General features: G+C 38.3%; 1 protein-coding gene across 5 annotated transcripts in view; it reads left to right on the forward strand.

The window, feature by feature from the left end:
* The window catches only part of inpp4b (inositol polyphosphate-4-phosphatase type II B), a 351939-nt gene that overhangs the window by 100810 nt on the left and 238366 nt on the right, over nucleotides 1-12763 (forward strand). The window lies entirely within an intron of this gene.

The following is a 12763-nucleotide window of genomic DNA, read 5'->3' on the forward strand; positions in this document are numbered from 1 at the left end:
ACACTGTGCTGCTAAGCTGGAAGGTATGCTAGCACATGCTGCCACAAGGTGGGTTATACCATCAGCTTTCTCTTTCTTTTCTCCAGCTATTTATTTTACTTCAGCACTGAAGCAATTGCTGCAGAATTAGAACATATATTGCCCTCTCTGATACCAACTGCCAGCTGGTCACTTAGCAAATGTAGAAACTTGCTCTGCGGCTCCCTGTTTTGTTCCAATTTGTTAGGATCATTTCTGGAAGGAAATGTGAAACTGGCACATATGTTTGTTAATTCTTTATGGCAGGAATGTGACACATTGTTGGGAGCAGGAACAAGGAAGTCTGGCACAGCAGTGGTAGCCAGGAAAGGATTTGTTTGTAATGGTCATAGGGGCATTAGAGAGAGGTGCTGTGTGTGCACTTTGCAAGGCTCATTTTAGGCATTTTACTGTCTTTTTTTTGCATTAGCGATTCCTAAAGTGTACACAGTGGAATGTATCTGCCCAGTGTGCTTGCTATGGACTCTCAATTCCAGCTGACTGCTAATCTGGTTGGCAGCATCTGAATGTTTAGCTCTTGTGCATGTGAATGTTATAAACAGACTGCCACAGATCTGAGTGCTTCAGCTTTTAACTGCCCTGGCTCCTTCCCTAACAAAAAATACACAATTAAGAGATTCATTTTCTGCTTGGGCAACGACCCAGATTTTTTTTCATGAACCAGTTCACTGCAAGTTGAATTCATATGCTATGCCATTCTTAGCATCCCATACCTTTGTGTCATTTCTATTCAAATGCCTTCTAAAACCTTGTTGCCTTCTGTGCAAGCCCCTGGTGCCCGGTGGCAAAGTTTACCATTGCATGGGTTACATTTAGCTCTCTGTCGCTCACATTACATATAGTTTATACAGTTATATATGGTATTAACATGTTTTGACCTAGTACCCACTTATTGTGCTGCTTTAGAGTGCAGAGACACAATTTATATATACATATAATATATGTTTGGTAAGGACCAGCACTCTCTTATATTAGACTTAAAACAACACAATGTCTTTATTTCAGGTATCACTTGTGTCCAATGTTTTGGTCCACATTAGGACTTTTTATCATGGATAACAAATAGTGACTTGTGCAAATCTTAAATACTCATGGCCCCTGTGAAAATATTTATATGCATGTATGTGTATATATACATACATATACAGATATATTTTTAAAATTATCTACAGCAGTATTTCTTTACCTTTTTCTCGAAGTGACCCAAATGAAGTTGTCCCAAGCTAAACCGTATGAGCTAAAGGTTACGCATCCTTGATCTACAGTTAATGTTAAGAAGATGTTTCATGTTATGTATATAATATTTTAATATTTATGATAGTTCCCCCAACTTCCCATATTAAAAGCATATTGGTTTAGAAGGAATAGAACAATCAAGGGGTATGTGCTGTATGTCCTAGGGATATGCACAGTAGAGTTGTTAAAAACTCTCTGCTCAGTATGTACTTCCATAATAAAAAAACCCTTAGCTGCCAGCAATCCTTTTTTCCTTTTGAATGAAAAGGAAACATAGCCTATGGGATAATTTGCCATTAAATTAGTAGTGTTCACCAAGGCTGACAAAGCAATGTGTAACTGAGTGACTGATTCTCATTCAACAGAAAGCAAAATGGCTTCTGCAGGACAGGGCGTTTTGATCATTGACAGCGTCCCTGGGTGGACCAAGTTTATTATAATTATTAGGATTTCCTTTAGCCTTAAAGGGGAACAAAAGATTCAAGTTAGCAGTCTTGGAAAGGCCTTCCTCCCCACCCACACTACTGCACCTCTCCAGTACTGACCCATTTTGGTTATCTGTGTAAAGAAAATTGCCCGATTCCATACACGGAGCATGCACTACAGTCTGGACCAGCTTCAGCTGATTAATTGTGATCACAGTGTCAGTGATCACTTGTTAAAGAAGATTAAGTGGCACGTGATTGCTCCCTTTAACCCCACTACACAATTCTGCTTTTTTTGCACAGGTAACAATAATGGGGCAGTATTAGGATGGCGTAGAGGTGTAGCTTAGTAGGGGAGAGGGAGACAGGCCTGGTTCATTGATTTTTGTTCTCCTTCAAGACACGGCCATAGGTGGATTTTCAATAAGGCTAGGGGAGGCTAAGCCTTCCCAAACCTGCTTGGCACCTTAAAACAAAAAAACCTCACTTGGTTTCTGCATTGCTCTGGAACATTAGGGGAATCTTCCTGCATTTCTCCTTCCTGCAAGCTCCAGTTCTATTGTAATTAGCTGTGGTCTGATTGGATATTTCTTCTTGTGGCTTCAGCTCTCTGGTCAGTTTTACTGTCTGTCAAATCAAGGCACAGATGTTGGCACCGCATAAATGAAGACTGATAAAAAGGATCTGCAGGCTGTAGCTTTACCTAAGAACCTCACCAATTCTGATTTTTTGCTGCAGATTTCATCCTACAGGTACTATATTTTATAGGCTGAATCAGCAGCTGAAATGAAAGTTTTTTGTCACCTGGCATCTATAATATCCTTATCACTTTTGCTCCAGTCCTAAATTAACTCTTTCCCCTTGAAAAAGCTCATTGTGCTTTTATATATTTGTTGTTGTTTTTTGCACTTTTTCTCTTACTTTTGTCAGTGTTTTGTTCATTTCTAGTTAGTGGAGTTACAGTGGAGCCCTCATGAGACTGCATAGCTGGGAAACAAACCAATGTTGCGTATCAGTGCCAGTGTTATAGTGCGAAGGCCTGAATATCTGCCATCAGTACCCACTGCATCTCACTGTATATAATGTGATAGCTTTGTAAATACAGACTGCATTTAGCTATATATAATGTGCCTGGGATTTCAGTACCCACTGCCTTTCTCTCTATGAAACTAACTAAAACAAACATCAAAAACACAAATGGATGGGGTACCCCTTACAGAAGTGCATGTATAAATACTTTTACATCCTAAGCATTTTAGGGTGAAAAAAGCACTCCCATCTGTACTTTTGCACAGTGGGAACTGCAAGAGGTAGGTGGGAGGTTCATTTTTTACACCAGCAGCGAATCCACTAAGTCTCACAGTAGCTGTAGGTCAGTCTCTGTATGGCCCATCTTTAGCCTCCCCAAACAAAAAAGTCACACTCCGCCTATGCACACAGCCAGCTGACTTATTTTCAGATTGGTCATTAGTTGGTTTGGCTTCTTTTAGATAGTCAAAGATGATTCCCAAAAGGAAACAGGTTGGCTCACTTTCTACATCTGTGTGTGTGGCGTTGGCTGCCTTGGAGCAGATGGAGATGATATGTGCAATTTGGGTATTGTGTGTGTTTAACATTACTTTATAAGTTTGGCGGGACTAAAATCTGTCCTTTTTTTCAAGCTATTCACATAATGTTACACCACACAGTGAAGCAACAACAGTTATTAGACAGTTACGTTCCTATTCTAATGTTGGTGGTCTTGGTTTTTTACTGGCTTGCTTTTGTTTACTTCTGCTGCTAGAGGCTGCTTCTAAAGTTTCTTGTATCCGGTAACAAAAGACTACTTTTTTTACAGTGTAGAAAAACCACTACAGTTAGTTGAGAAGAGCCGATGAGTTCTTCACAATGTAAGACAAGCACTGAGAACTTTCTTAAAACAAAATGTATTCACATTCCTCATGCTACACATATAGCACTGCCTAACTATGGGCAGAGACATGCAAATAACTCCTTGTTGTCAATGTGGTCAATTATGCATCCTGAACCACTGGTTTAATAGCAGAAATACAGTTCAGAGTCATATATCCAAACTTGCAGTCAGCCTATTTCATCTCTCTAGATTATATCAGTGCAAGATATTGGAACATGGCTTCTAAGGAGTAAGACTTTGAAAACAACCAAGTAGAAAAGCCATCACAGGGCGACCAGCTAAAAGGAGTTGAAAATGTTAGGTTAAATCTTATGGTATAGTGTAGAAAAACATTACAGTTAGGGGCGTATTTATTATGCTGTGTAAAACTAATTCGCTGAAAAAACAGAGTAAAAAGCTGTGTAAAATAAATGGAAAAGATCGCCATCTGAATGCCGGATGTTACGCCTTTATTTTCCATAATTTTCTGGTGGAAGAAAAAATGCGTACAACAATTACCCCGTTTTTACGCCATTTTTACATGGCGAAGCCTAGCGATGTGTGGCAAATTTTCTCGCCGTTTTTTACACAGCATAATAAATATGCCCCTTAGTCACATTGCAACACATAAGGTAAAAAAGCCTTCTTAAAACAAGATTCACATGCCTTAAGCTGCATACATAGCGCTGCCTTAAAACCAAAAATGAGAGGTTTTAACCCTCACTTAAGGAATTATGGTTAGAGAATCCTAGAAGACTATAGGCATCATACAGGAGCACTAAGGGGAAAAAAGAACTTGCCCCTTAGTGCTCATCTGCAGAGCACTTGTGCCCAGGGGTGTCCTGCTCTCTGCATGGAGCACCAGTTTAGAAATTCAGTGCTCCATGCAGAGAGTAGCATCAGAAGGTCAGTGTCTGAATGACGCTCGAGGTAGGGGTGTACCTCACCCCAACTGCCCCTATCGAATTGAACAATGCCTAATGCACCCTGTGCTTAATTCAAGGCACATGCTATTTGCACAATACCCCCACGCACCGCTGTCTGTGTGAAATGATTCATATTTTTAAAGCTGGAAAATGCAGGACTAGGTTCACCCTCATACCAATGTTTAGGTAATTTCAGGAGATTGGTCTCTTACAGGTAGCGTGGTTTTACCCACGGATGACAAATCTTCTTATATGCCATTTAGTTCTCATATGCCATTTACTTCTTACACAAAAAGATTAATGGGACTGATGTCATACATGGCTATTTACTACTACTATGTATACCTATATTATATACTGTATACCTCTCATATAAAATAAGATGTTAATCATAAGATTTATAGGTGTTTAGTCAGCAAATACAAACCTTAAAGTAAAATAAAATATTTTTACATGCTGGTACTAGTCCTTTAAATACTGCAGGCAAACACTGGTCTGTAAATATCTGCCTATAAAAGTGACTGTAGCAGAATGCAATGGTTTCACAATGTAATATTGCAGCAACTGTTTTGCTTGCTTTATACTCTTTATTTCTTTTTTGACATTTGTCTGTTCAGAAATGAAAGGATACAAGTTTTACAAATTGAAGAACCTGCATTAAACAGGAAAAAAGATCTTATCTCTGAACACTAACAACATTTGCTCACGTTTAGCCACAGGAAGTTCTGAGGGCCACCTACACATACACACACATATATAAATATTTTCCCTGCTGAGATGGACAAAAATCTGTAACTATTATTTATGAAGAAAATTGAAATTAGATTTTCCCCTAGCCATAATAAGTAAGCTTCTCCCCGCACAAATTGTTGGCAGTGTCTTTTTGTATAAAATTTTGATAGAATGCTCAAAAACTATAGTTTATACCACCCCATTGCAGACATAAATTTGTAGGCAGATCACTGAGGGGAAAAAGGGTCTTGGCAAATAGCAGGGATCTTACAAGGAATCTCTCAAGTAAAAATGCCACAGAATTTTTTTTTTTACTCCAAATTATGCAAATGTTTGTGCTATGGAACATATAACAAAGCCAGTGCAAAGAAACACATGACAAAATGCTTGTGTGTAAGAGCCCTAATAGCATTAACATGCACTCAGCTATTTTAGAGAGAGTTTTGGTGAAATGTATTTAAAGTTTGTAACAGAAAAAAATGTTGGCAGTGCAAAAATGTATACCTTTGCGCAGACCAATTTTCCTTTGTGAGAATTTAATATAGCTTTTGCCAACTCAAAAACTGTTTAGTGCCCACTTTCGCCAGCGCAAAACCTGTTGGAGGCATCTGCCATTCCATTACCATTATTGGACAAGGGACCTAACTTGACTTTCTGATTACCATTAGTCTACATACACTAGAGACTGGGACATAAGGGTGGGTGATCATGATTTAGAACTCTCAGTAAGATATACTTAAATACTGCTTTTCCTGAAGTATTTTAGCAGCATGACTGTGAGGGGCTACAGTTTCATCTTGAGCAGGGAAAGCAAAGTAAAATGTGAAAGCAAAGTAAAATTGATTCCCAAGTCAATATACAACCACCTATAGAAACCCTTACTTCGCATAAAAAGTTCCCAGTCTGATAATTTCATACTTGTTGCAGGGCCCAAGGTAATTTTATATTTTTATTAGGGTTGTACTGAATCCAGGATTCAGTTCGGGATTTGGCCTTGTTCAGCAGGATTCGGATTCAGACGAATCCATGCTCCTGGCCGAACCAAATCAGAATCCTTAAAATCATGTGACTTTGTCACATAGACACAGAAGTTGAAATTTTCTCTTTGACCCTTCACATCCAATATTCAGCCGAATCTTTCCCAAAGTATTCGGGGTTTGGCTGAATCCGAAAAAAGTGGATTCGGTGCATCCCTAATTTTTATATTGTAATGACCACTTATTTGAAGTTCTCTGATCTGGTAACATTTGACCTGTGGCCTCAAGCCTTTATTGGTCTCCAGGGTGACTTCTTATAGCTTAATATATTATAAATGGGATCGATTATAAATTATGCGCAAGTAAAGTCGGAACAGTAAGATGGTAATAATGATCTATGGCATTTGCAGGCTGCACTGCATCCCTGAGCTGGAAATAATATATCACAAAGGAATGTTTTGGAGCAAAACATTTTAAGAATCATTTTTGAATAATTCCAATGGAGTTGCTGGCTGGTATCCTCAAGGTCTAAAAAAAAATAAAAACCTTCCCTGTTGAACTAGAGCATAAAGAGCACTGCGACACTACCTCATATACAGTGGGGTAACTATAGAGGAAGCAGGACCCCACTGGGGGCTGGGAGTGGGTATGGGTTGTGGAAGGGGAGCAGTGGGGGGTATGAGTTGCAGTGAGTGCTGGGATTTATTTGCTGGGGGGCCTGGGGCCATGAAGTGACGGCTTATATATGTTCTCTGAAAACTCTTGTAATCAAAATGCATTGTAATCATGGCAGCCACTTCTCATGAGAGTCTATGGTAGTAAAGTCTATGAAGGTACAGGTGAGATTGCATTACATATAGTGCAGAAATGTAGGCATTGTTGTTGTACTTTTGCCCCACATCTTCCTGTATTGTGCTATCAAGAAAAGCTTCCATTTGTTTTGCCTACCAAGATTTAGCAATTGGTGTGAGTGAATTCTGCTCTAAAATGTGCTTTTATCTCTGCTTTTCTAATATGAGAAATATTAAGTCATGATTTTTCTTTATCCAGAGATAATCTCCCTTTGCACCAAGTGAGAAGTATGGTATTAAGAATCATTCAATTTCTCTTTAACAAACCTTTAGAGATACATTTCTGCCCACTTGAAACATCATTAGAATTGAATTAGCTATTCCCACAGCCCATCTCATTTTCCCCAACCTCCAGCAACTCTAAAAACAAACCAAGCCAAAAGGCAGTAAAAGCAATCGATGGAAACTGTAGTGAAGGCTTGTGTTAATTTGATTTAATAAGCAAGGGAACAATGAGCAGACTTTCTCTGTTGGGTTTGGGAAGGAAATCTTGTTCTTGCCTACACAACCAAAAAAAATCACACTACATAAAGTATTACACATCTTAATTAATCCATGTACACAACTATAAACACAGAATGACATTTAAAAACAATTAAAACCTTATGTTCCCAAACACCAAATATTCATACATTACCTATCCCTCAGGATATCAATAAATGCATAAAGCAGGTACCTAGCAGCAATGTATAGTGAATCAATACAATAGCGGTGGCTAACTAGCCCTAATACCAGACTTGGGCAGTGCATCCAGAATGATGCATGAATCAATGAAACACCATCTAAACAGTGTCAGAGATAAGTTGCTGCAAGATTATCCTTTCCACACATCAGTATATCGTTGTCTCTACCAGCGCTATGCCAGATAAAAGGAGTGGGGCTCATCACAGAATTTAAAGGGAACTTGACAGCACAGGAGTGCATTTAAATATTATTGGACTCACTGTTGTCCTAAACTGTGTCCCTTAGGGTTCATGCACAAAATGTAAGAAGATTTAAAAACTGGCACAAGCTGTAGAACTCCATAATGTCAGCTTCAATTTAGCCCTGTATTAAATGCCAGCCATAGGAAACTAGTACATACAGGGCTCTCCTGTGCCTTGTGGTCCTGGTGCTCCCTAGTCTTCCCAACACACAAAAATATAATTTTGTATCATATAATATACATCATTTATCACAGCAATCCTAGTCTGGTAAATCCTAACCCCTTTAATCTCAGTGTTTGAGACTGTTATGGGAAAATAATACAGTTGGGAGGAAAAGTAAATTGCCATAAATGTTAGTAGGATAGTATAGTATAGTCCACAAGGCTGTGTTGTGTTAACAACCACAGGTAGTATTCTCCTTAAAGGTGAACTAGTCCCTAGAACTAGGTGGATGCTCACAGGAATTCCCTATCCCTAATTCAGGAATCTCCTATCCCTGAGCCTAAATGCTTGAGTCCCTGTACTGTTGGTGACTCCACATAGTACTAACCCTTCTGTTCTCCTCATTGGGGCCTCAGGCTGCTTTACCAACCACCCTCAGCATAATTCTGACTCTTGGGGGCAGATTTATGAAAGTGTGGAATTAAATCTCACCACAGAAACTCACCCACTTTCTGTTTGTTCCTAAGGGATTTTTAGAAGCATAGCAATGATGAAAGTTCAATGGTGAAAAGTTAGCGTTCGCTATTTAATAAATATGCTTCTAAAAACCCTGTAGGATTGAATAGAAAGTGGGTAAGTTTTTTCTGTGGTGAGCTCTAATTTCACACTTTCATAAATCTGCCCCTAAGAGTGGGAATCTTTCATGACACTAGTTTTTCTTACTAAGGCCTCCTGCCTCAGGCTCTTTAGCATCAAGCACCCCCTCTGACAAGTGGGGCCCAAAGGGGTTGTTCACCTGAGTTAACAATTAGTTTGATGAAGAGAGTAATATTCCAATTTGCAGTTTTTTTATTATTTGTAGTTGTTTAATTATTTCAGTTTTTGTTTAGCAGCTCTCCCGTTTGGAGTTTCAGTACTTATTTGGTTGCTAGGATCCAAGTTACCTTAGCAACCAGGAAGTGGTTTGCATGAAGGACTGATATATGAATAAGAGGGGACTTGAATAGAAAATAAGTACTAAAAAGTAACAATAACAAGTAAACAGTATTTTTTTGGCTGTGGGGGTCATTGACCCATTTTAAAGCTGCAAAGAGTTAGAAGAAGAAGGCAAACAATTAAAAAAACTATAATCAATAAATAATAAAGGCCAATTGAAAAGCTGCTTAGAACTGCCCATTCTATAACATACTAAAAGTTAACTTAAAAGTGAACCACCCCTTTATCCTGAAAAGGGAAACAGCTCAACCATCTCAAATCTGAGACAAGCCCAGTCTTATGGGGACTGATTGAAGTGAAATCCTTGGCCCTCCTACAGCTGCAATACAGTGTAATTAGGAATTTCAGCACATAAGATGGAACTAAGCATTCAAATAATATATTTGTGGATTGTGCCATTGATGAGTACATGCAGTACTCAAATAATAGATTGACAAAAAATTAGGTAAATGCCAGTGGGGTGGATGATGGGCTGTCAGCATGGAGTTTCTCTTTTCTCCCTGTGCTTGTACAGTATACATTTCCCCCCACACTATAAAAACATGCAGGTAGGTTAAAGGGCTCCTGATGAAACTGCCCATAGTGTGAATGAGCATTTGGGCGAGTGTGACAGGGAAATTATACTGTAAGCTCAGCTGGGGCATGTCTGATATGAATGACTGAACATTCTCTGCAGCGGCTGTGGAATATGTCAGCTCTTTAAAATGAAAGAATAATAATAAGATGAAGGATTATAAAATGAACAGAAAATAAACAGAATCCTATATTATGCATACATTTTGCTGTTTAAATGGACATGTTGGCATGTACGCTTTGAATTCCGGTGTCAGAATATTTCAGTTGTACACTAAAACACCATAGAAAAAATATTTACCATATGAAATCGGACTGCATGCCTCTTTGAGGACTTTGCCTTTTTTTACTACTAAGCTCTTGAAAAACAAAAAGGCCTGATTCACTAAAGTCCGAAATAAGGAGTGCTATTTATAGCATGCGTTAAAAATCTTATCACTTCTTATTTTTCGCTCGATTCACTAAAAGGACACTTGTCATAATTAAGAAGCGATGTTCTTGGCGTTATTTATCTTGTGACGACATATTTTTAAGCAATATATTACGCAGCACGTTGCTTGAAAATATGTCGTCGAAAGATAAATAACGCCAAGAACATCGCTTCTTAATTATGACAAGTGTCCTTTTAGTGAATCGAGCGAAAAATAAGAAGTGATAAGATTTTTAACGCATGCTATAAATAGCACTCCTTATTTCGGACTTTAGTGAATCGGGCCCAAAGTGTTCTATAAATGGCAGCTGTGCTAAGTAGAATGCAGGACATGTATGAGCCTGCCTGATATTCAGACTATTACTAATGAGCTAAGTTTGGTTCTGCCATCATGGCCCTGTCCCGTAGGTGTGGGTTGATATCTTTAGATTTATAATCCTCTGGGCTATCATGTACTGTTAGCTACTTATTTTAGACTAAAAGGTAGTAACTCCATAAAGTGAATTGTATATTTTACATTTAAAGTTTTTATGTTTTCATTCACTACCTCTAAATAATTTTATTTTTTTCACAACTGTCCTATTTTAAGTGAGACTTTCATTCTATTAATCTGCAGAGAGCCATAAATCACACTTGACTCCTGTTTATCTTCCTGTGTAAGGGCAATGTTAAATGGGGCTGCTTGGGGCACTTACTGGGAACTTATTTATATAGACTGTACTAGACTAAATAGACACTTTTCTTTAATATTTAAACATACCTGTATATACAACCCTTTCTGCTTAAAAATATACAGCTGTAAATGAAAGCAGTTAAACTTTCCCACACTATCCTTGAGTAGAAGCTTATACTGTTAGGTCACTGAAAGCCAGATATTAAGCATGCTTTGCCTTAGGTTCATTTTCTTTCAATACCACTGCACATACTGTATACATATTTAATACATATTTATCCACGGGAGGTGGCATATGCAAAGCTCTGAGAGCCATTGGGGGGGGGGGGGGGTCACCTCCAGAATGTGTTGGGATTGCACTTTATCTGCAGGGCCAAGCTCACCCCAGTGGCGTGCTGGGATTGGGAAGGCATGGTGGGAATTTCAAGCTCCAACATGTACATTGCAGCTGAGTACATTCCACAAGAAAGGAATGATGCAATGCAAAAATACTTTGTGTGGTTAAATTTGTGGCCCCTGGATTTTATATGATTTTGATAACAGTACATTTTAGCTTATACCTTCACACCACAAATGTAGCATCAGTTTTAGTAAATCAGTCCTACAGTCCTTTCTGACCTTTAGTTATTTACCCACAGAGCTCATGCCACCTGTGGTTCCATGAACTACTCTCTTCTGGAGCCTGCAAGTACCACCATAGTTCCACCACTGTCTGTGGGTAATGTTCTCTTGCATTATATTTTTCTTTGGATAACAATGTATAAATATTTATTAATTATATGTATGCAACAAACGGGTACACGTACTGCTGTGAATATCCTTTGAGTGAGCACATTTGCATATTGTACTCAAAAATGAACCCTGTAGTTTAGTATAACATTCCATAAAGGAACAGTTTAGTGTAAAAATTAAACTGGGTAAAATAGATAGACTGTGCTAAATAAAAAATGTTTGTAATATAGTTAGGCAAAAATGTAATCTATAAAGGCTGGCGTGAGCAGAGGTTTAACATAATCGCTGCGGAAAAGTTGCGGTTGTGCAAAAAAAGAGACCGGTTTTACAAATTTTTTGCCATTTTGCAAATTTTTCCAAAGTTTCGGCAATTTTTTGGCAAAGTGAAATGGCGCAGATTCGCTCATCACTAATCACAAACTAACTGAATAGTTATGTCCCATGTGAACCCCCCATAAAGTCACTGACTAACTAAGAGGTTACAAAGCTGAAACAAAACTGTTCTGGCTATTATGTTAGACATTATCTGCTGACTCCAGCCTTTATAGATTTTTGCCTAAATATCTATATTACAAACATTTTTTATTTTGCGCAGTCTATCCATTTTACCCAGTTTCATTTTTACCCTGAACTGTTCCTTTTAGACACTAATCCCAATTTGTTTAACAAAAAAAAAAACGCTTACAGCTTGCCAAGTTGCGGTAATCCAAAGTTACCAACAGGATGCTGACTTTTAAGCAGGTAACCAGTAAATACAGCCTGCTGGTTGGTGACTAGTTGCTGCACCTGGGCAAACATTGCACATTTTATTACATAACCCCATAGATTGATTATTTACGATGGCAGAGCAGTGCACAAAGTGCAGATTTCAGGCAAAGTTCACCATGTTTCCCCCCACAAGGCCAAGTTGCGTCCAGTACAGCTGTGTGCAATGTAATCACATCTGGCACACCAGTTTGTTTGTTGTACAGGTATGGGATCTGTTATCTGGAAACCCTTTATCCAGAAAGCTCCATTTTAATCAAATAATTCTAATTTTAAAAAATATTTCCTTGTCATTTGTAATAATAAGAAAGTACCTTGAACTTGATACTAACTAAGACATGCTTTATTCTTATTGGAGGCAAAACAATCATATTGGATTTATTTAATGTTTAAATGATTTTAAGGAGATTTAAGGTATGGAGATCCAAA

This window comes from Xenopus tropicalis, chromosome 1 (assembly GCF_000004195.4).
Source record: "Xenopus tropicalis strain Nigerian chromosome 1, UCB_Xtro_10.0, whole genome shotgun sequence".
NCBI classification, from domain to species: domain Eukaryota; kingdom Metazoa; phylum Chordata; class Amphibia; order Anura; family Pipidae; genus Xenopus; species Xenopus tropicalis.